Raw genomic sequence first — 24,531 nt, forward strand, 5'->3', positions numbered from 1 at the left:
CATATTATTGTGGAGGAGCTGGATGTTCATAAATTTTTCCGGGTAGCCAATTTTATACAGGGGTTGATCTAACTATATCCGGATACCCTTCCTGAATCCCAAAATGGTTTTTTACCTTCTAGGGGGACAGTGGATATTATTTATCCACAGCTTCAAGAAAAATGCAGAGAGCAAAAACAACCCTTGTGGCAAATGTACATGCAGGGTGTCTTCCTGCTTCTGGTAGTCGCTGTTTCTGAATTCCTGAGTTCTATCTTGAGCCTGTGTAGACTCTTTATTTATATATATTGGGGGGGGGCTGAATTTAGAGTCTGTGAGTTGCAGCCAATTGTGAGTTGTAGGCCGACTCAGAGTAAATCCATTGAAGTTAATGCGCAAAACTAATTTAGGATGATTAATTGCAATCGTCTATTCTGATTAGAACTTAGATCTACTGTTTCATGTAGGTCCCATTTGAGAGGGTCGTGTAAAGTGATCCAAACCATTAAAAAGAACATGCAGACAAAGTTACATGATCACTGTGTACAGCAAGAATAGAACCATAAATGCAATGTGGGGCAAAGATTGTATATAAAAAAAGAGAGTGCTATAAAATGGATAATATTACAGTCCTTACTAAGGAAAATAATCAAGATTCTGCCCAGTCAAGGATTTTCTACAATTGGAAATCCAATTGTACATTTGTATCCAACTGACCACTTTCTGGAGTATTGATTTATTTCCTCATCTTCAAAAGGACATTCTGTTGGTCTCAGATTTTGAATGCATTGCAAAACTTACATAAGTTATCATAATAAAATATTAAAATATATGATGATGATGATTTATGTAATTGTAAAAAAGAGAAATGAAGCAAAATAGGTGCTGCCCTTCTATTCTTTAAGGGCAGCACCAAATATACTTAGCATATTTTGGGGTATATGTGCATGCACAGTATCTGTGTACCTAAAAGGAAAAAGCTGGAACTATGGTTCAGAAAATGGCATTGACCTTGAGTGGGGTAGGAGTTTGATTAGATGAGATTAGAACTTTGGGACCAGTTCCGTGTCTAGGAATCATACGTATTGCAAATGATCAAGTGAAAGCACTTGGACTGATATGTGCAATCTCTTGCATACGTTTAGGGATGGTACATTTCCTATTCATCCTTAGACTCATTCATCCATGTTGATCACTTATTACGTCATTACGTTTTATTTTCATCTGCAGTCTTGTGGATTGTATCCATAGCTTCCCGAAAATGTACTGATTTGTAACTTAGAAATAAAAATTGGACAAGTCTTCATAATTAGAATGTGTGTTTTTACTGTCCTTAGCATATTAGCAATAATTTAAAGTAGGTCTGGCCAAGGGGTAGAGAAATCTTCAGACAATAGTAAGCCTTTTCTGAAGAGAATAGTTGTTAACTGCTACACAAGCCCTGATGTGACAAAAACCCAAAGCTCCAACCTTCTGTCTTTTAAAGAATACTTTATCTACTAAAAGCTTTCCTTTCATGAGAGCAAACAAGGACATAGGCACTTTTCTTTGCTTTAATACAGCCAAGGATGTTTTTGCTCTGTGTTTAACCAGTCTGACAAGAATCAAAGAAATAGACTTCCCAATTTACACCTTCTAAAGCATAAACTAAGGAAGATGCTAAATATTGTCATCCAGCTACATGTTGGAACTGGTAAGACCCAGGCTCTGTTTGATTTGATACTGGTTTTCTCCTCACCAAATCATAGTCCTTCTGCACTAAGCACTCTGAAGCACAGAGTAGATAGCTTGAGCAAGTGCTTGTGGCCACTGCTCAAAGGACTTCGGCTGGCTCATGCAGTCTCTATGGGTCCTAGGAATCTCCTTGCATGAGGATGGTGGTGCTTCATGCTAGTCACTGAATGAATGGAGGGAAAATAAAACATTTATTTTCTTTTTATGAAGTTTCTGGTATCTCTCACTCCTTTATCTTGATTCCTTTAATGCATTCTCTTTAAGTAGAAACCTGGAGGTGTTTGAAAAAATCTGGAGTTGGTTATTTGATCACTGTCTTATCTGCCTGTCCTGCCCAAAACAGTACTTGCTTACTGTAGGAGAGTAGACCTAGCATGGTTTTTCCCCCTTTCAGATACTGTAAATCCAGACACCCACATGTTCAGGTTTAGGAGAGCAAATCTGATGGTGGTAGTTTAAATGAAATGTGTTAACCAAAAGGTGTCTCAGACAACCTCATAAGGAAAGGGGCAGCAAGTGGATTTTTGTTAACTGAAAGTATTTATATAATTTAACATGCCCTGGTCAGCCCCCAAAGGGGTCCCTGAATTCAGTTAATAAAAAACAGGCCATTATAACTAATGTCATGGCAAACTATATAATACAGGCTGAGGGGGTGAGTGCATTTGTCAATGCATATGTTTCCTTAAAAAAACATACTGAATATCAGAGCTTTGCAAATATATAAAGTGGGAGGTCAATAAAAAGTTAAAAGAAATGTGAATTTCAAGAATGAACTTGAGAAAGTGTCCCCACACCTCCTTTTTTAGAAGATGTCCCATTTTTTATAAGCACATATATCATGTCTGTGCTTTCCTTTTTGATACTGAACTGATCTTGAGCTGGGTTGCTAAAGTATTCCAAATGAAACAGACACAATTACAAATACGGTTTGAGTAGCCTTTCTCCCCCACCCCCTCCAAAAAAAGAAAGAAAAGAAAAACAACAGCAGCAGTAAGATGATTAATGTAGTTGGTCTGGTTCAGAAACTTGAAAGATATGGCATTATCAGAGAGAAAGGGAATTGACTCTGGAGTGTTAAATTACATTTCCAGGAAACTTTGCTGCAGTCATTTTGTACAGCATAAACTCTATGTGCACACCTGCATTGCAGCAAAGAGGGGCTTTCCTTTCCTTTTTTTATTGCACTGCTTACACTCCTGTAATAAAATAAAGTACAAGGGACAGAAAACTAGAATCTACTATAAATTTGGTATCTTTAAACTATTTGTAAATCTCATGCATCAGAGCTATAATTAAGCTAGATGCTGCTTGGCTAGACCAAGAGGACATTCAAGTGGATATTTGGTACATAACACAAAATTAAGCAAAACAAAGTATTTTCAGTATGCTATTAAAGCAAAGAGCTTATTTTGTTGTAACATTTGCTCATCAGATGAAGAGCTGCTGTTTCATTTTCTTTTAAAAAATGATCCTGAAATGTGTGTACCCCTAGGACAGTTCATATCTGAATTATTTATTGAGATATCTCAAGCTAACACAAGCATTAGGCTTCTTTCAAAGCCAACCTTTCTGTCTATTTTTCTCAACATGGTCTCAGTTATGCTAGTTTGATACAGCATTGAAATGAACATTCACAAAAACCCAACATCCCTTCACAATTCTGCTTTGTGAAACTTAAAACCTAGAAATATCTGATATTCAGCACCAGCATGTAACATCCCAACTTTTCCCCCAGTTATCAATATTTAGCAGGATCTGATACGACTTTTTTCAGTAGAACTCAATCAACTTTAATGAAAAGGAAGAAAATTCATACAATCAAAATGCCTGGATTTTAAACGCTGATGTCAAGTTTCAGCCCCTTAAATTAAGGTGTTAGATCTTAGATAAAAATTCTAATATCAGAATCCAAACTGAAACAATTGAAAATTCATTAAAATAAATAAATTGTAGGACATATGTGCCAGAAGGGGAAGCAGGTGATGAGAATTAGAACATGGGTGTTGGTGGGTAGCCCTGAAAGCAATGGATCAGGAAGAACAATTGTTGTTTGGGTAGCATCAGCTAATGAGGATTCAAAGAGTTACTAGTATGGTCTTCAAGCCATTTATGTTTAGCCGTGGAAGAGTAGTTGCTAAAACCAACAACCTATTCCCTCCTCACTAAACACACTTCTAAATTAATGTTCCCCTTTCAGGAAACTACTGTGTTAGGACTATTTTTAAGAACTCATCAACTATTTACCAAACAATTACAAAGAAATTAGTGATATTGGTGGGAAACCAATAGCACTGCTATGCTGTGACTTTGCCATAGGGTTAAATGACTGCACTAAGCAGTCTGAGTGACATCTGCAATAACCATGTAAGAATTGCATTAGGACAATTTAAGCAGATGGCAGAGGGATGTGCCAGGTGTTTGATGCCTTTGTTGTCCTTTGCTATTGCTGTGAGTGAAGCTAGAGTTAGATCAGATGTGGATGTATGTTGCTTTTTCACGATAGAGATCAAGGTTTAATGGATAGCATGTTAGGCATATATTTCTGGATGAATCTCTTTTCCATTGCTGAATTTCCAGGCACTTGAGGTTTTGTGCTGATGCCTGATTGCATCTAGAACTCCAGACAAAGTCTCAAGTGTCATTAACAGCTCATACCTCCTTGTAATAATCATCTTCTCTCTTTGCTCAGCTTATAGATGACTGATAGCCTTTATATTTTTGGTAACAGAAACAGCTAAGGGGCCAGAGCCCTATTAATGAAGACTTAACAAGATGGTGGAGCCCATGAACAAGATGTTGATTACATGCATAATATTTTTGCTACCCTTAAGAAATTGGACAGTTTAAATAACTGCTGTGGGTATGGTCAGCTGCATTATTTTTTATTATTTTTTGCCACAGAAAGAATCTTGAGATCACACTGTGCTCTGCTATTACTGAAATCCAGTGCTTTTTTTCTAGGGGGACGCAGGGGGACAAATACCCATAAACAGTTTGTGAATCTATGTTTGGCCTCATTGAGGGACAGTATTTCAATATGAGTAGGAAAATGAGAGTACCCCTAAACAATTTTTTAGGAAAAGAAGCATTGCTGAAATCTCATTCTGAAATGTTGGCAGTGGCTCTGCTTGACTGCAATGTAGTGAAGGCATTTCAGTTTTGGAAAGGGCACAGTAAATGGAGTGTCATGGAGGAGGAAAAATACCTCATGGAGGAGGAAAAATACCTCAGTTAAATCTGGGATAGCCAATATGGTGCCCGCTAGATGTTGTAGGTTACAACTCTCTTCAGCCCTGACCAGCATGGCCAATGGTCAGGCATGATGGATGTTATAGTCCACTCCAAAACATCTGGAGAGCATCACATTGGCTTCCAACAAGTTAAGCTCTAGCTGCTTGAGAACCAGACTGCACATCTGTTTCTTGTTTCTCTTTGGTTCAGCTACTTTTACCTGTATCCATGGCAAATTATACTCCCCTTCCCTCCTCCTGTTTACCAAACTCTCAAGTAATTTCAAACTTAGTATTTCTACCACTGACACACTGTAACAACATAGTTTAGAGAAGTGTTGCCAGTGGTGAATGGGGAACAGTCTAGCTTGTCTTTTTAAAAATCTTCAAGCTAATTGCAAGGGTGACTGTTGTTTTTGTTTTTTTAAAAAGCTAGCATTCTTTCTAAAAATCAACAGCATAATTTTCATCTAGCTTTCATTAGGTTTAGCTTAATGTACATAATTAAACAATGTAGCTAATGCATGCCTATTAAGGTCTAAGATTGTTTAGCTGAGATCCAGTACTATAGCTTGTGATATGCACTTCAGGATATGCATTTGTGCTCTTGTGTGATTCCTTCATAGCCACTCTGTGCATAAAGAGTATGCTGTGGGTGGAGGCAGAACAATGTGCCAGTTGTGGGAATTACTCTTACACCTTCTTTATGTGGTGCTGTGCTATAGTTGCTCCTGGCCTCACCCAGGTATTAGAATTTTTGAAATCTGAAATTTATTTAGTGTTGTACTGTATGGGCAAAAGGATGACCAATATAAAATGTCTGGATGGTCCCTTTTGGGTTCTGTAAGGCCTGGTATTCACCTCAGTCTGAAACCTCAGGCTGATTTTTTTTCTTTGGATCTAGGGGTCTTGGATTCCTGAGATTTCTAGCTTGAGTGTAATAATCCCAAGTGTATTCCAAACTGGACCTAAATTTCCTGTTCTGGAGGATTGGAGAAACCAAAAGTGTCACCTTGGGCCAAAGATTGGGGAGGGGCAGCGACGCATTACATAGCTGATGTGCATGTGTGACATCACATGCTGACATGTAATGCATGACACGTGATGCACACATTGGGGAGAAGGTGCGTCATTGGGAGGAGGCCTTGCCCATCACCATGCAGCTTCAATGACCGCAGCTCCTCCTCTCTCACACTCAGGAGGAGTCTGCCTTTGATGCTGCACCACGTTCAGCTCAGAAGTTTGGCTTCTTCTGACCCCTCAATATTCAGGGTGTTTGAGCCATTTGCCAAGAAATACTGAGGTGGCTGACGACACCTCTTCCCCCTAGAGTTGGTATGTCTGGGGGAAACATATTGTGCAAAACATATTGTGCTGACTAGATATAATAAAGGAAATCTGTGTTGCTTTTTGTTTTTCTGTTAAGCAATTTGGATCATATTTTAGGTCAAGATTATACACTGATTTTGTTTACCGTATTTTTTGCACCATAACACTCACTTTTTTCCTCCTAGAAAGTAAGGGGAAATGTCTGTGCGTGTTATGGAGCGAATGCCTACGGATGGCGGGGGGATCTGCTGCAGTCGTGAGCAGAGGATCTATGGTTCCCCTTCCTTCCCTCCTCCGTGGCTCGCTTTGAAACAGCAAAGCGGGAGAAGAGCCACTGAGTGAGGAGGAGAGAGAGAGCCTGCTTGCTTTAAAGGAGCAAAGCGGGAGAGGAGAGGAGAGGAGCCGCTTACACGAGTGTAAGCGGCTCCTGTCCGGTTGGCTCCTTTAAAGCAAGCAGGCTCTCTGTCCCTCTCTCCTCCCCACTCGCTAAATAACAGCAAAGTTTTTCGCAAGCAGGCTCTCTGCCTCTCTCTCCTCCCCACTCGCTAAATAGCAGCAAAGTTTTTCGCAAGCAGGCTCTCTGCCTCTCTCTCCTCCCCACTCGCTAAATAGCAGCAAAGTTTTTCGCAAGCAGGCTCTCTGTCTCTCTCTCCTCCCCACTCCTCTTATAAGAGCCTTCTCCTCTTATACCCCTCTTCTGCATTATTAACAGCATCATTCTCCACCCACCCCATGCGTGTTCCTTGTCCCTTGAGTGCTTTTCCTTCCCTCCCCACTTAAAACATGGTTACAAAGCACGGATCCACACGGATCCTCAGGATTTTTGCACTGGGTCACCCCAAACTCACCGTCAGATCACATGTTTGTGGCCACAGCATGAACCACAAAAATCATACATCCACTGTTTCATTTAGAATATTTTTTTTCTTGTTTTCCTCCTCTAAAAACTATGTGCGTGTTATGGTTGGGAGCGTGTTATAGAGCGAAAAATACGGGTATTTCGTTCAGCACTCATATCAGTCCTGACATGCTGGATGCAATACAAATGAATCTAGATAACTGCATTTGTGTAGGCTATCTGAGCCCCAAATTTCAGATAGGACTTATAGTGGAATGGTTTCCTTGATTTGCATCAGGTATGATCTAGGACAAAATTCCTCAGACTTTCCAAGTCTTATCCCCATAGTTTGAAGTCCCTTCCTTTAGGAATGTGGGAACTGGAGCTTGGGAAGATTCCATAATGTGGGTTTCTCCTATATTCTTCAAACAAGGAACTATGTGGTAGTGTCCTCCGTGTCACTAAGCTTTGTATTCCAGAACCCACCTGGAGCATAGATAAATTGACTGCTATGGCAGGCCTTAAGTAACTTAATATGACTCTTTCCTTTGGGCTAATCTCCTTTTCATCTGTTGGTTGTTCAAGCTAAGCTGAGGTGCTTCTTCCACATCTACCTGCTTATTACTCCCCCTTTTTTATAGAAGCATGATGATGATGATGATACATGAGGATGGCACAGAATGAAACTGAAGCGCTTAAAGCTGGCAGTTCATTAAAGGTTTATATGTGCAGCTAGAGATACAGCTGTGTTCTCTGTTCCCCACAGGCACTACTGCATCCACTGTGCTCTTTTTCATTGCTTGGTGACCTTTGTCTCTATTAACTGCTGCTGCCCTCCAGATACCCTGGGGAGTGAAAAATAGCATACCCTGTGCCGCTACCCTGGAGAGCCTGTAAGAATTTCTCTTTTTCTCAGTTCAACTGTACAAATTGTGCTGGTCCACACACTTCAGTGGAATAGACTGGGAGGGCAGTCATGCTGTGTGCCTCATATGGAGACATGCCAGCTGTTGAGAATAGCATCTAGCGATGCTTCTAGAATTCAGTTTCTGCAAATTTCAGGGAACACTTACCTGATTGGCACCTTCCAACATGCAAATTAGAACTCAGTTATCTACTAGTTTTCTCATTTTCTGAATGTTCTAGTGCCGTCCTCAGCTCAAACCTATCAAAATACATTTTTAAGCATGGGCATTTTTAAAAAAGAGAAAATGTTTAGAAATACATATTTGCTAATTCCTTGCAGTGAGAAAATGCAGCTTAAAGTTTTCAATGGGACAGAACATACTTATGAGGGGAAATACATCTGAAAGTGGCATGGATATGAAATACACTGATTTTGTCCATCCCTAGCTGCACCTAACATGACTGCTTCAGTCTGTAATTTTTATGCACTCTTTTGACCTAAGGAGTAAGCAGTGAAACAATTAATCTAATTGAAAAGCATTTCCTAATTAATTCTTTAGCCACAGGGGTGCTTGAGAGGGAGACAGATTTCCCTTGTAGCTGAATTAGAACCATCTCTTTATTACTGGAACTGTTCGTACTTAACCAGGCAGTTTCAAAGGAAATGATGAATAAACTCTTGTGCTTCAGAACTCTCTTTTTTAAAATAGAAAGCTCAAACCTTCCTCTTCAGTGTTTGTTTTTGTTAGCTGACTAAGGGGAGAGAAAGAGATTTAAATAAACCTGGGAAGTATGAAGGAAACAGCTCCAAGATGTATAAGCTTTACCATGGCTTTTACATGCAGTTTCTCAGCAGTGCAGGCTTGCAGTAAGCAAACAAGAAGCAAAGCTCAAGATCCTGCCAGGAACTTAAGTGCAATCCCATTTCTCCTCTTCACATCCCAATTTCTGCCAAAGGGTGAGTGGAGGCTGAACTGTCATTCTTCTCAGAATCCTCTGGATCTCTTTTTCCTAGCTCCTGTTTCCACCTTACCCCAAAGTTCATAGCCCTCATTGTACTATAGGTGAGGTTTGTTATCTTCACCACAACCCTATAAGGTATGTTAGGCTGTGAGATTGCTATTGCCCCAGTGCTGCATAGTGAACTTCATGGCAGAGTGTGAATTTGAACTGAGTCTCATTAGCCCTTTGACTGCCATAGCATGCTGGATTTTGCTAACTGTAACAAAAACTACTGTATAATGGGAAAATTAGAATTCACACTACATATATCTTGTCTAGTTCTGCAAGAGTATATGCCCTCCCCTTTTAAAAAAGAAATCATCTTCCTAGCTCAACATTTTGCCAGTTGTGCAAAAACTGCAGACACACAATTCTTGAACAGCATGACAGTATCAAGTGCACAGTGAACAAATGAGAGACTGCCTCCCTCCTACTGTTAACCATATGGAAAGACATGATAGTCCCTTTTGCACTCCCTTTGCAATGAGAAGTTCATGGCATTAATGTAAAATTTCTGCCAGTTTCAATGAACTAGGAATTGTAGCTCCAAACTGTTACTTTTTATCCATTATCTTTCTTGGTTTTGAATACAAATGTCAATATGCAACTATCAATATGAAACAGGCAAACTCGGCCCTCCAGATGTTTTGATGGGAGTTGTAGTCTATGCCTGGTTTGAAATATATGGTCCAATGTTATATATGTGTATTAGGCATAAGCCCCACTGAGCTACTGGAAAGTAATATTGCAATCTGAAGTCTGCTTACTACTACTACTACTACTACTAATTTTTATTTATACCCCGCCCTCCCCAGCCAAGACCGGGCTCAGAGCGGCTTTACTAGGGAGTAAACTGAACCCAGTGGAATTTACTTCTTAATAAATGTAATAGGATTGCATTTGATGTCTCAGTGAACTATTTCAGTCTCTCTGTCCCTTCCCTCTGACAATATGAAATTAAATGGGTCATGTTCTTTGTGCAACCCTTCTATGCCATAGTGCTAAGGTCAGAATCCCTGTGTGTGAGGGATTGGACAGTGGACTCTTAAGGAAGTAATGAAATAGAGGAGGTAAGCAAGAAGGTAGCAGCAACCCCATGTGGTCCTGCTTCCTTAAAAGCCTTGGCTGACATCCTAGCTGATGTTGTGCTATCATATTGTATTCTAAGGATTCCAGCCTGGAAACCTTGGTGGAGCCATAGTCCCCATACCCCCAAACACTTATTAAGAGCTGATGGTTGCTCAAAAGCAAGGCTCATTAGTTACAAGAGACTTCTGCCATCAGACGTTGAACAAACCACATAGAATTAGCTACAGCCCTATGTAAGAGCCAATCTGTGGTTGTCTACTGCCAAAGCTATATTTGATTCTGTTCATGTGACTCTCCAGGGTACAAAGCACAACCTGAACTAGATTGTCTTGAACTAGATTCCATGCTAGAACCCCTGTTGGGCTGGATTTCCAGCTGGCTATGAACTTCACCAGGAACAAAACAGACTGCACAATATTAATTCTGTGGAGTAGTGAAATTCATAGGCTGACTAAGACTCAGCCATTGTTTACAATGGCACACCTGAAAGTTGAGACTGCTTTCCCCTTTGCATTTATAATTCACATGCATATCTTCCTACACACACCCCTTTCACATTTGAAAGTACATTAGATTGCCTCTATTGAAAAACTGTGGAATACCGTCAGATGTGGGTCATTATTTACATCTACATAGCTGTGACATAAGCCCATTTCAGTCTGGGGTTAATGAGCATGTGTGTCTCAGAGAGAGATGGCATTGCTGCAACAGTATCAACCCACAGCTTACATGCGCCCTGGATTTATGATGGTCACTTGATCCATTTCTTATAGCAGTTTACATTTTGTCTTGTCCTATGTAGTCTTTGATCTTTATTGGTGTACAGAGATGCCAAATGCCAAGTTAATAAACTGATTTCACAGATGTGAATGCTGACATGTTAATTTATGAAAGCACAGTAGGAGACAGTTCAGTTATCTTTAAACACACACCTTACGGTGAAATGTTGATTTGCAAAATTCAAGAAAAAAGAGTGCACTTTTTCCTCCTGTTGTAATGCGCCTTTACTGTTTTCAATGGAAAAAAATATCTCATTAACTGGTTTCATTCTTCTGGTGTAATCAATTGATGGCCAATGCCACCTGTATATTTACTCAGTTATGCCTTAATTTAATTATATTGAGCAGACTGCTCAATTTTTCCATTTCTTCTATGGGTGTCCAGGCCAGGGAAACTTCAACAGGAGTTGGGAGGAAGCCAGTCACACAGTGCCCTGGACCAGCTAACCAGCGCAGGGTGATGATAAGTTAATATCATCTTGAAAATTATGTAGTAGAAGGTGAAATCAAGAATGGTCAGAGACAGGCTGCCTCAGAAGCCTAGACGGGCCCAAAGGAAGGAATGACATATTTCAATGAGTGCTGCATGCTAACTGAATATTTATATATCCTGGATCCTGGCTACCCCTTCCAGGCCCCCACCCTCTTACTTGATTATGAAGATCCTTAAATGGGCAGCCCTGTGCCTTGGTGTCTGGTATCCTGCTGCTTCTCTGCTATCTTTTGCCACTTGTGCTACCTCCTCTGGTCTATCAGCTTGATGGCATGTAAGGCTGGTTGAGGTAAGGATGCTATTCTTTTGGTCCGGTCTCACTCAGGAGCTGAAGTCCTAGCTTCTCATACTGGAGGGCAATCAACATGTATTTGTGAGAAACCAGATACTTTTCAAACCTGGGCTGCTTGAATGGCCTCCCAGTTAACTGTTTTCTACCAATGAGATGGAAACATGGAAGGTGCCTAAAGAAGCCAGAGTGGCTATCTAAAGAACTTTTAACTGAGTTAAGATTTAAAAAGGATGTGTAAAAAAAATGGAAAAGGGGGGAACCACCAAAGAAGAATTCAAACAAATAGCCAGCACGTGTAGACACAAAGTCAGAAAAGCTAAAGCACAGAATGAACTCAGGCTTGCTAGAGAGGTTAAAAGCAACAAAAAAGGCTTTTATGGGTATGTTCGTAGCAAAAGGAAGAACAAAGAAACAGTGGGGTCACTCAGAGGAGAAGATGGTGAAATGCAAACAGGGGACACAGAAAGGGCTGAACTCCTCAATGCCTTCTTTGCCTCAGTCTTCTCCGATAAAGAAAACAATGCCCGACCTGAAGAATTTGGAGCAAATGATTCAGCAGAGGAAACACAGCCCAGAATAACTAAGGAGATAGTACAAGAATACTTGGCTAGTCTAGATGTATTCAAGTCTCCAGGGCCAGATGAACTGCATCCAAGAGTATTAAAAGAACTGGCAGATGTGATCTCAGAACCACTGGCAGTCATCTTTGAGAATTCCTGGAGAACAGGCGAAGTCCCGGCAGACTGGAGAAGGGCAAATGTTGTCCCTATTTTCAAAAAGGGGAAAAGAGAGGACCCAAATAATTACCGCCCAGTCAGTCTGACATCAATACCAGGGAAGAATCTGGAGCAGATCATTAAGCAAACAGTCTGTGAGCACCTAGAAAGGAATGCTGTGATCACCAATAGTCAGCATGGATTTCTGAAAAATAAGTCATGTCAGACTAACCTGATCTCGTTTTTTGACAGAATTACAAGCCTGGTAGATGAAGGGAACGCAGTGGATATAGCCTACCTTGATTTCAGCAAGGCATTTGACAAGGTGCCCCATGATATTCTTGTAAAGAAGCTGGTAAAATGTGGTCTTGACTATGCTACCACTCAGTGGATTTGTAACTGGCTGACTGACCGAACCCAAAGGGTGCTCATCAATGGTTCCTCTTCATCCTGGAGAAGAGTGACTAGTGGGGTGCCACAGGGTTCTGTCTTGGGCCCAGTCTTATTCAACATCTTTATCAACGATTTGGATGATGGACTCAAGGGCATCCTGATCAAATTTGCAGATGACACCAAACTGGGAGGGGTGGCTAACACCCCAGAGGACAGGATCACACTTCAAAAGGACCTTGACAGATTAGAGAACTGGGCCAAAACAAACAAGATGAATTTTAACAGGGAGAAATGTAAAGTATTGCACTTGGGCAAAAAAAATGAGAGGCACAAATACAAGATGGGTGACACCTGGCTTGAGAGCAGTACATGTGAAAAGGATCTAGGAGTCTTGGTTGACCACAAACTTGACATGAGCCAACAGTGTGACACGGCAGCTAAAAAAGCCAATGCAATTCTGGGCTGCATCAATAGGAGTATAGCATCTAGATCAAGGGAAGTAATAGTGCCACTGTATTCTGCTCTGGTCAGACCTCACCTGGAGTACTGTGTCCAGTTCTGGGCACCACAGTTCAAGAAGGACACTGACAAACTGGAATGTGTCCAGAGGAGGGCAACCAAAATGGTTAAAGGCCTGGAAACGATGCCTTATGAGGAACGGCTAAGGGAGCTGGGCATGCTTAGCCTGGAGAAGAGGAGGTTAAGGGGTGATATGATAGCCATGTTCAAATATATAAAAGGATGTCACATAGAGGAGGGAGAAAGGTTGTTTTCTGCTGCTCCAGAGAAGCGGACACGGGGCAGTGGATCCAAACTACAAGAAAGAAGATTCCACCTAAACATTAGGAAGAACTTCCTGACAGTAAGAGCTGTTCGACAGTGGAATTTGCTGCCAAGGAGTGTGGTGGAGTCTCCTTCTTTAAGCAGAGGCTTGACAACCATATGTCAGGAGTGCTCTGATGGTGTTTCCTGCTTGGCAGGGTGTTGGACTCGATGGCCCTTGTGGTCTCTTCCAAGTCTATGATTCTATGATTCTTTACGATCACTTCCATTTACAGCTGGTCCCCCCTTTTCAAGACGTTTTATACCAGCAATGTTCCTTCTTCCTTCTGAAGGGAATAGGTTGATAATAATTGTGTCCCAGCACTATAATGATTTGCATCTGGTTTTGCGAGTTCATAAACATGTTGGAAAATGTACAACATCATAGGCACATACTTTTATTGCTGAATTACAGCTCTTCTATATCAATAATACTTAAATGTATTCTGAGACCAAACAGCAAGATTTTGCTGGAGAAACAGAGGTTGAAGTGCCTTACAAATGAACTTTATTTGTGATGCAATGAAGGGGAAATTCAGTGGAGAGTAATTGCAAAAACCAAACAGCAATAAATAATTAATATCTCTTTAATTCTTTCCTGCAAGGCTTTAATTGCAAAATGCATCATTGACTGATGTGCTTGAGCTGAGGACATGCTGTGTTAGCCATTACACATTTTATCTCCTTTTATTTTATTGTGTGTTAATTTTTCTAACCATGTTGGCTGGTACCTAATGATCTGGAGGGTAGGCTCAGTGCCAGTATTCAAGTCATTCAAGTGAATGCTGGAGTGGCCAATGGGTAAAGGAGCCGTTTTCAAGTGTTCAGCCTGAATATACAAGGGCATAAGGGCTGTAGGGGGCTGGGAGCATACATGCCCTTCCCATAGTCAGTCTCTCTGGCTTAATGTTGATACAGAATGTCTGAAGGGAGCTAGGAACTAACGTAGTGCAGTATTAAGAATACATGATTTCTTTTGTTACTTTAATGAGGGTTAGTTTAATGAGCAGCACCTGGACACTTGTGATCAATTTGCTACCTCTGTCCCATAGAGCTACAAAACAATGCTGCCCTGAAGAATCACTTATTTGTTTGGGTCATGATGTGGGCCAGGGTGTTAAATGCTATGTGATAAATTAAAAGCCAACTGTAATAATAAAACACTCTTTCATGAATCAGGGAGCTGACTTGTTACACGTTACTCAGAGACTTGGATGGGCAAGCTGGGTGGTCTGGACCTGATTCACCTTTGCCCCCCCCCCATGTACTAGAATTGGCACTGAGCTGAGCCAGAAGGTCAAGAGAAGATTGCCATTGGGTGTCGGGGGATCAACAGGACAATTGCTCAGGGTGATCTCAGTTCAGCTGAAACTGCAGTCAGTTCAGCTCAGGATTTCCCAGCCTCCATTGCTATGATATGGCTGTCACCAGAGATAGCTGGCCTAACACAAAGAGCAAAGCACACCCATTAGTTTCGCTCCAAGTGATGAGAGGGGCTGTCTGAAAGCAGTAGCAGTCCACAGTACTCCTTTCTCATGGTCAGTCCACCTCTTTTTAAATCTAAGGGATTCCTCAATGTTCTGGGGAATTTCCCAGCAGAACCTTTCCAAGTGGTCCAGAGATAACCACACCTGCTGTGGTAGATGGACCTCTAGTGCCCATTGAGCTCCTCTATGACCATTTTGCTTTGCTCTATGACCAAACTTTACTTTGAGAGCAAAGTTACTCACATCTGGGAGGACCTTGCTGCCAGTCATTGGCCTCTGTTTAGGGGTCCAATGCTACATTTAACCTTGTGTTGTGAGCTCAGTTTTAGCTGATGCAGGCTAATGAATTGGACAGGGTGCTTGCAGAGATGCATCGAGCTATGTGCATGACAGTTGTGTGGAATGCTATTGATACCACTGAGAAGCAACAGTGGAAAGGACATTGTCTTCAAGCCCTACTTATAGATTTCCTGGAAGCTTCTGGTCGGCCACTACAGGAAACAGGGTACAGTGGTACCTCTGGTTATGAACTTAATTCATTCCAGCGGTCCGTTCTTAACCTGAAACTGTTCTTAACCTGAGATACCACTTTAGCTAATGGGGCCTCCTGCTGCAGCTGCGCTGCCGTCACTCGATTTCTGTTCTCATCCTGAGGTAAAATTATTAACCCGAGGTACTACTTCCGGGTTAGCAGAGTCTGTAACCTGAAGAGTTTGTAAGCCAAGGTACCACTGTATTGGACTTCATGGGGATTAATTAAATGTAGTGCTAAGTTGAAGTCCCTTAGCTACTTGTGCTAGCAGAATGGCTTGTGCAGGAAGCTAGCATGGTTCTCTTGGTTGGTTATGCAACAGATTGCTGTAATCCTGATACTTCCTGTTCCAAAGCCAGCTTCTGAGGCACAACAGTTGTGCTAGATTTCATATTACTCAACCATTATTATTGCCCTAGTGCAACAGCCTTTGTGCTGCTGGTTAGAGGATGGTGAATCAAGGCAATGGACTCCAAACTGCTGCCCTCTGATGTTTTGGACTACAGCTCCTACCATCCTTTTCCATTGGCCAAGCTGGCTGGGGCTGATGGGAGTTGTAGTCCAAAAAATCTGGAGAGCCCCATGTTGGGGAAAGCTGGCAAACAATATCAAAATCAAGTGCCATTTTGAGAGCACAACATAGAGCAGACGGAGTCTTTATAATTGTATTTACTTGAGACATCATGATTTTAGTGTCCGGTCTCTAGATCAATATTCTTGCAAAGATTTTACTAAGGCATAAGTTCTCTGTGACTACATTGAACTAGGTTTTGGAGACAAAAATCTTAAGAACAATCAATAGACAGTTAAAGAGTATTTTATATCCAACATTGGATTTGTATTGCTGTAGGGCCAAGAGCAACATTGTGAGCTTTTAACCAAAAACAGCAAACCACAGCCCAATGCAAAAAGGATGTCTCTATTGATTTTGGAATGTGATGTGCTGAATCAAATGCTATCATTCTAAGGAGATGTACTGTATTAGCTCACCTGTTGGAATATCCTAATATGCTATTGGTCTCTGTGTTGACTACAGAAATCAGTTAGTAGTCTAATAGTGTAAAGTCACTCCATTAATTTGCCTAGTGGTTTATATTTGAGGTATGCACTGAATTCAAGATTTGGCTTGGATCTCAATTTGGGACTTAAAAAAAAAGGGTTTGCTTTGATCTAAAGTGCTTCAGAGTCTTCCAATTTGGCTAAGGGTCTGAGGCCAAATCAACTTCAGAGAAACAAAGTGCCTTGCTTCCCTGCTTCACTATTACGTTGTTGTTTTTTAAAACTCCTATAACTTTCTCTTTCTCTTTTTAAACAGAATTGGATTAAATTTACAGGTGGACTTGACCCTCCATAGTGGATAAAGCCTGCTAAATTACAGGCAAATAGGTCTAGGACAGGGGTAGGCAACCTAAGGTCCATGGGCTGGATGCGGCCCAATCACCTTCTTAATTCGACCTGTGGATGGTCCGGGAATCAGTGCGCTTTTACATGAGTAGAATGTGTCCTTTTAGTTAAAATGCATCTCTGGGTTATTTGTGGGGCATAGGAATTCGTTTATATTTACCTTCAAAATATAGTCTGGCCCACCACATGGTCTGAAGGATGGTGGACCGGCCCACGGCTGAAAAAGGTTGCTGACCCCTGGTCTAGGAGTTTTAAGACTAGAAACATTTAATTAATATTTATTTGTTTATTTATTTAACAGTTATTTATTTATTTTACAGAATTAGATGGAACATGCTTGCCCCCTTTGAGGGAATGAATCCTGCCAAATTTCAGGATAACTGCCATAGTTCCCTGCAGTGGCATAACTTAGATTTTGAGGATGGAAGTAGGGTGGTGTGATTGTTGTAAGTTTCCGCCTCCCAGTCCTGTACTTTCCCACCCTATGTCCTCCATTGTTACTTGCCCCGAGCTGATACGGTAATTCTATTTCTTGCAGGGGGGGGGGCCTGTGCCTTTCTGGCCAATACTACCTGACTTCTGAGATCTTAGCAACTCTTCTGCAATCTTCACTTTTAGCAAACTAACATCCCTTACAGCTTCAGTCAGAGGACTGGAAAGTGGCAAACTTCTGCCTGCTGCTACTTCTTCAATAAAAAGAGCCCTCTTTGAACTAGTAGTCACAATGGAGCCCTTCTTTGACCCTCTTCACACCCTGGCATTTCCCTTATCGAGTAAACTCAGAAGCATCGGTTTTGCTTTTAGGAGACACTTGTTTGAGCCATTTTTTGAGGTCTGAATTGCTGGTGTGCCGCAAAATGCTTTGGGACTCCCTGCTTCACTTTGGGATGCCTCTGGCAGGCCCAGAATCCATCTTGAATCTTTGGTTCAAGATTTGGGATTCATTTGAATCTGCTGCATCCCTAGTTTGTACTATGAAAGCTATCAGTCAGCTTGGGTTTAGCACTGGTGCAGTGACATCCCATTCTTCGTTTGGTGTATAAAATGGGGGGACAATTTCTGCCAAAGGGGTAGAACCCTCACTGTTATGACATCTTCATGGAAATTGTTTTCCAGTGGATCTCTGTATTTAGGAAGCAAGGCAAGCTCTTTCGGCAGATTTTTGGAGTAAGAACTGGTGTCTTTTTTATAATTTGCTGCTCAATGCTTTTGCATTGTTTTATGATGATATATAGTATCTTATTGAGCACTGCCTTGTGCAAGTGCTCTAGAAAACTTTGCTATGCTTCTTAAATAAAATCAGCACAGTCTACAATGATGTGGACAGTGGTTCCCCAACTATTATGTCATACAATTTTCACATAGCTCACCCTTAAGCGTCATCCTAGACAGTTCTGGTAACAGAGCATAGAATGAGTTTATATGATCCCAGCTTACTTTGTAACTATAAGCTGACTACATTGCTGGACTGCTGACATTAGCATGTGCCTTTTGAAGAATTTAAACCAATTAAAATACCAATACAAAAGAAACATGAACTAACAACAAAATGAAGCTAGCAATGTGTACAATGCAAATTTACCTCAAGAAATTGCACCTCTAAAAACCTGGCAGAAGAGGTAAGTCTTCAAACTTGATGGATTTCTTCATGTGGTTACCTTCAGAACATGGGTGGATGTATTGATAATGCACATACCTACAAAATACTGCCCCAAAAGAATTTAGTAAAGAATGGGTTTTAGGTGGTAACTAATGGTTGGCTGGAAAAAAACATGCCATCCTCATCCTGACTGAAGTGGACTGTACTGTTCTGAACATGGCAAGAAAACCAGATCTGGCAGGGCCAGCCCTACCATTAGGCAGAGTGAGGTAGCTGTTTCCTTGTCATTCACATCCACCTGAGCTTAGCACCCTGGTAGCAGTGACCCTTCCCTGTTAATAGTCATGGTTGACTGTTTTTGTTGCCTAATCACCTTCTCCCGCTGCATCACACATAGTACCACTGGAAAACGTCCTCTGACCTACAGAGCAGGCAGAAAGGTAGCCAGTACAGAGCATGGAGACACCACGCATGTAAATGCATTACTCTTCTCACAAAATACATGCTGGCAAACCCACTACCACATTGGAGCATTTATTTGAGTGGGCAGTGAGGAAGTGACAGGTAGGAGTGGCAGCAAGGTTTTGGAGAATAGAGCTGTGTGTGTGCCATGTGGTTTGTCCTGAACCTCCTAAGCTAGCCTGCTGCACTTGGTAGGAAAGAATGCCACTATCCCATCACCAGTGTTGAAGTAAGTTTCAACTGTCAGTCCTGTTGGCTTCAATACATAGACTGGAGGTCATTCATCTTTGTCTCAGATAGCAAAATCTATTGGGCTGGCCCTGCTCATGCAGCTGATAGCGTCCTCTAGAGTACCCCTCTGTGTAGCCAGGGAGGGCTCTGGGAGGGTTTGGTCTCCAACTGTAATGAGTTCTTGTTTTCCAAACTGGGAGGAGTGGGTTGTTGTTATCAACCCTCTTCTAATAATAAAGCACATCTTATTGATGATCTCTAGTCCAATCTGTCTTCCTTTTTTTAAATACAGAAAATCGCTTGCTTGTAGACCCTGGAAATTTGCTATCTCCTTGTGATGCAGATGTTATCAAATCTATAGGATTGTGTAATTTACAAAAGCTGTGGAGAATCACACATACAGAGAGGCTGCTGGCAAGCTTTAGCATTCTTTGTGTTGGAAACCAATTGATGCAACTGTATTGTATTACACTTAAATTGTTGTCCTCTTCCTTTAAGAATTTTGCACTGAGGTGCAAGCCGAGTAGTCTCTCTGTTGACTTTGTAGGGACTGACACTAATTAGCAAGTGGAATTCCAGTAGTATAATGAGGGATTCCCATTTTGCCTCCTACAGGAGCCCCTATATCTCTTTAAAAGTAGATGTTGAATATCAGTGGCATCATCTGCAACAGGGATCTCCAACCTTTTTAAGACCCACTTTTAACTCAAACATGCCTGTGGGGACCCATGTCTTAATCTTTTACCATGTACAGTATTTGCATGGTGGTAGTGTTCTTGTTGTGACCCACCAGTTGAAGTCCAGTGCTGTAGAATAGCATGGGAAGTGGTACATTTGAGGGTGAAACAAAATGGGGATAATTGACGGATATTAGAGGACCATTGCTTGAGCTAAAGGGGCTTCTGTTTATATAAGGGACTCTGCAAATTCCAACCATTCAGCCACTGAGTTTTGTAATATTTAGATAAGCTTATGCAGAGGGTAAACCTCCTTCTTCTCTTCTCAGAGGAGGTGTGTTTCATCTTCCCTCCAATGCTGAACTCAAGTACCTCTGTGCAGATTGCTTTGGAGGCAAAGTATGGCTACTGCCATGCAAGAATCATACCCAGGATATTTTTTCTGTTTTTCTCCTGTCCTGAAGAAAGGACTGGGAAATATTCCTGACTGGCACTCAGGCTCACTGATCTTGTGCAACATTTTATGGTGAGTAGGGATGCCAAAGAATTCTGATGGAAACAAGAGTGTAAATTGCCAATGTTTATTTGTCCCATATCTGGAAAGGAAATCAATCTAGCAAATGTGTTCAATATTGACTATTGTTTTCAGTCCATAGGTGATGCATAATTGATGAGCCCTCTCCTCAATTTGCACTGCATTTCCTTTGCATTGAAATTAATGGTGTAGAATGATGTAATGATGTAATGAATTACATAAGTAATTGCATAAAATTCCACCACAGCAGAAAGCGAGACAATGTAGTTTTTGTTGTAATCTGAACTGCAACTCAGTGAAAACTGCAGTACGTGCAATGAATGTGGGTCAAAATGGAAGTCAATGCCTTCTCACATCCCTAGTTGCAAGTCCCATTAATTTGTTCTTAATGGTAAAAATAAAATGTCCGAGGGATAATATCTATCTTGTGCACACTTCTCCAATATTATTTCCCAATTCTTCCATAGTGCATGTTAGTCTTCTTCCAGCCCGCTCCTGAACCTATTTACTTGGAAGTAAACCCCATTCATTTATGTGCCAAAGTCTGTTTACCTATTATTATTATTAAACTACTATTGGGAAATTCCTGTTCTGTGTCAAGACTATTGTGGTACATATACATTTAAAATGCTTTTTTGGTGGCTTTCCCAGCCTTTTTCTAGGATTCAACCTGCTGTGTAATGCTTTTCATCTCTCTTCTCTTCATCAATTTTACATGCATGCTTTGGCTTCAGGGCTATGATCCAAGTCAGTAAAGGGTTTAAAGGAATGTAAATCTGTCAGAATTTACAGTTTGGTATAATTCTTGTTCAGCAGCTCTTAGAAATGTAGAGCAGTATACAAGCAAGCTAATGTTCTTTTTGTTTATATGACAGTGTTTCTTCTTCTCTTTAATTAGCTATGCTTGTACTATCGAAGTACTTGAGACGAACAAACTATCATTTTTCAGGTTGCGGCTGGTAATTCTTCATCCAGCTTCTCTTTTTCTTTTAAAATTTGTAGACATTAATTTAGTGCAGGTCCCAACAGACTTCATCTTATTTTCATTTGCGTGCTCCTATTTCTCCACCCATTACTGGTTATAATATCTCTTCACTTTCTATAGGTAAAATAAGAGGACTATCTTTTGGCCCGTCTATAGTTCTCCCTTTAGCAATGAGTAAATGGGGGTGGGGGTACATCTGTGGAGAAACTGTACTTCCTTGTCTATGTAAACTAGAAGTAGGAACCTATGGCCCTCCAGATGTTGTTGGACTATAGCTTCCATCACCCCTTGACCATGCTCAGCCTGGATAGCTCAGTTGGTTAGAGTGTGGTGCTAATAATGCCAAGGTTTCAGGTTTTATTCCTGTATGGGAGAACTGCATAATCCGGTTGGACTAGATCAGTATTTCCCAAACTTGAGTCTCCATCATTCCTGACCACTGGTCCTGCTATCTAGCTTGTAGTCTAAAAACAGCTGGAGACCCAAGTTTGGGAAACACTGTACTAGATGATCAGTTCATCAGTTGTGGCTGTTTTTTGTTTTCTGTAAAAGCAATCAAGCAAGCAAGCAAGCAAGCAATAAAGACACCAGATTCCCTATCCTTCTCTCCCCCCACAAAAAAACCCAACAACCTTTCCCTGTGCAATGTCTGAATATTTGGCTCTCACAAAGAATTTGAAAATCTTCTGGCACAGAGCTCTGTTTCAATAAAGTCCCCTCCCCTCTGCCACTTAAAATAGAATACGCCCTGAGAAAGACCTTGGAGCTCATTCAGGTAGCAGGTCTATGCATCACTTTGAGGATTCTACTACTGCTTTTTGCAGATACAAACCCTGAATCCGCAAAGAGTGGCAACAGAGACTCCCTTCATGTGTTACTCATGTGAAAAAGCATGTTGATGTCTAAGTACCTCAAGCCTTCTCCACTTCAGACATCCATGCTAACATGTGAAAAGCAGGGGTAGAGAGCTGAGTGTTGTCATGAGTGGGGTCAAAGGTGCAGCCCCTTTGCTCCTTAATGTGAGTAATGTGTGAAAGTGACTGGTATTTTCTGGGAAAGAAGGGTAACAAGGAAGGCTAGCTTGCATATCTTCATACTGGAAAAAGCCGCCCAGAGTGGCTGGGGCAACCTAGCCAGATGGATGGTGTATAAATAACAACTTTTTTTATTATTATAGTGTTATGAATTGGGGGGGGGGGGGATAGGCTTTATGCCAGAGCCCCCTTCTAATTCCTGGATCCAGCATGAATTCAATTCCTGGAATAGCCAGGAGGGGTCATTCAAGTAACAAAGGAAGTGGCTCTGTGCCAGAGAACAAACGTGTGGGTCCTGTCAACTGTCTGTTAGTTAGAAAGACAAAGAATTGGAAGTTGTGTGTGCAAACTAGAAGCTGGAAGCTGGCAGACAGAACCATGCTTGATTTCTGATGGAATCTGATGGATTTCTGGCTACGGGAGAAGCAAGACCCTCTTGGTGTGCTAGTGCTGTGAACCCCTCCATCATAGGCTCATGTTGTATGTATGTGTAAATAAGACATATGTCATAAAGATATACAGTTTATTTGTTTACAGTGTCTGCTGTACCTCATTCCAAAGGAAACATGAACCTTGGGTAAGTGCCTGGAACCCCTGGAGTCTCACAGCACTCAGAGATTGGGGTGGCATGCAACAATATAGTACAGAATGCATATAATTTTCATAGCGCTTGGAGCCTTGTGTCCCCACCACATACACAGAAAAGATATTTGTCCTGTAGAAATTGAATTTGTCTCCCCAAACAGAGATGACATGTTCCATTCTGAGGAGTTGACATCTTCACTTTCCACTTCAGATTGTACTTGAAGAGCCATTTGCTATGTTTTTATCTTCCCAGCGAGCCAAGGCAAGGTGATTTTGCACTCAAATAAGCTTGAGCCACAGGAGGCAGATTAGGAGGAAATAAATGGGCAATTCAATTTTTGTGAATTATGAGAGTTAGTCTGCCCCTCCTATTGTGAAATATGTTGAAGCAGAAGTAGTAATTAAAAGAGGCAAGCTGTATGTATCATTCGGTTTTGTGGCCTGAATGCTAAATCCAAGAAATAAATATCCAGTTATAGCTGAAATATCCATGTTGATTATGGCTGCAACACTTTTGATACTATTAAATAGAATGAATAAATGGTCCATGTGGAAGATTATATATAGGGGGGAGCAACAGTATTTTTCTCTTTCTACAGTGTGCTTTCTGGGGAACATACCCTCATTATTTTTAGATCATGAACAAGAGCTCACTTCACAAAAATATATGCTATTACTAGGTCTACATGTATGCCTGATCACATGGTACACATGTTGCCATGGAAGCATATTATTTCAAGTCCATGGGTTGTGTATGTGTTTTTGTGCACTTTTATCTACACATGAGCACTTTCAATCTAAATCTCTTTTAATGTAACCCATGCACAGTAGTGCACAGTGCTTGATGGGATGTATTTACACTGTGTAGTGTTGTTGGAGAAAGCTAGAGAGTTCCAGAAAGACATCTACTTCTGCTTCATTTACTATGCAAAAGCCTTTGACTGTGTCGACCACAGCAAACTATGGCAAGTTCTTAAAGAAATGGGAGTGCCTGGCCACCTCATCTGTCTCCTGAGAAATCTCTATGTGGGACAAGAAGCTACAGTTAGAACTGGATATGGAACAACTGACTGGTTCAAAATTGGGAAAGGAGTACGGCAAGGCTGTATATTGTCTCCCTGCTTATTTAACTTATATGCAGAATTCATCATGCGTAAGGCTGGGCTGGATGAATCCCAAGCCGGAATTAAGATCGCTGGAAGAAATATCAACAACCTCAGATATGCAGATGACACAACCTTGATGGCAGAAAGTGAGGAGGAATTAAAGAACCTTTTAATGAGGGTGAAAGAGGAGAGCACAAAATATGGTCTGAAGCTCAACATCAAAAAAACGAAGATCATGGCCACTGGGCCCATCACCTCCTGGCAAATAGAAGGGGAAGAAATGGAGGC

General features: G+C 41.2%; 1 protein-coding gene and 1 long non-coding RNA gene across 5 annotated transcripts in view; one reads left to right on the top strand and one right to left on the bottom strand.

Annotated features, from left to right (window-relative positions):
- The window catches only part of KCNIP1 (potassium voltage-gated channel interacting protein 1), a 598,834-nt gene that overhangs the window by 155,698 nt on the left and 418,605 nt on the right, over nucleotides 1-24,531 (top strand). The gene's annotated exons all lie outside the window — the stretch shown is intronic.
- On the bottom strand, nucleotides 1,424-20,541 carry LOC308471372. Its single transcript, XR_013982928.1, has 3 exons — nucleotides 20,427-20,541; nucleotides 8,187-8,278; nucleotides 1,424-1,984 (listed from the first exon to the last, which is right to left on the bottom strand). It is a non-coding gene; the product is annotated as an uncharacterized lncRNA (long non-coding RNA).

The sequence above is a fragment of the Podarcis pityusensis genome (genome assembly GCF_964106645.2).
Source record: "Podarcis pityusensis genome assembly, chromosome: 2".
NCBI classification, from domain to species: domain Eukaryota; kingdom Metazoa; phylum Chordata; class Lepidosauria; order Squamata; family Lacertidae; genus Podarcis; species Podarcis pityusensis.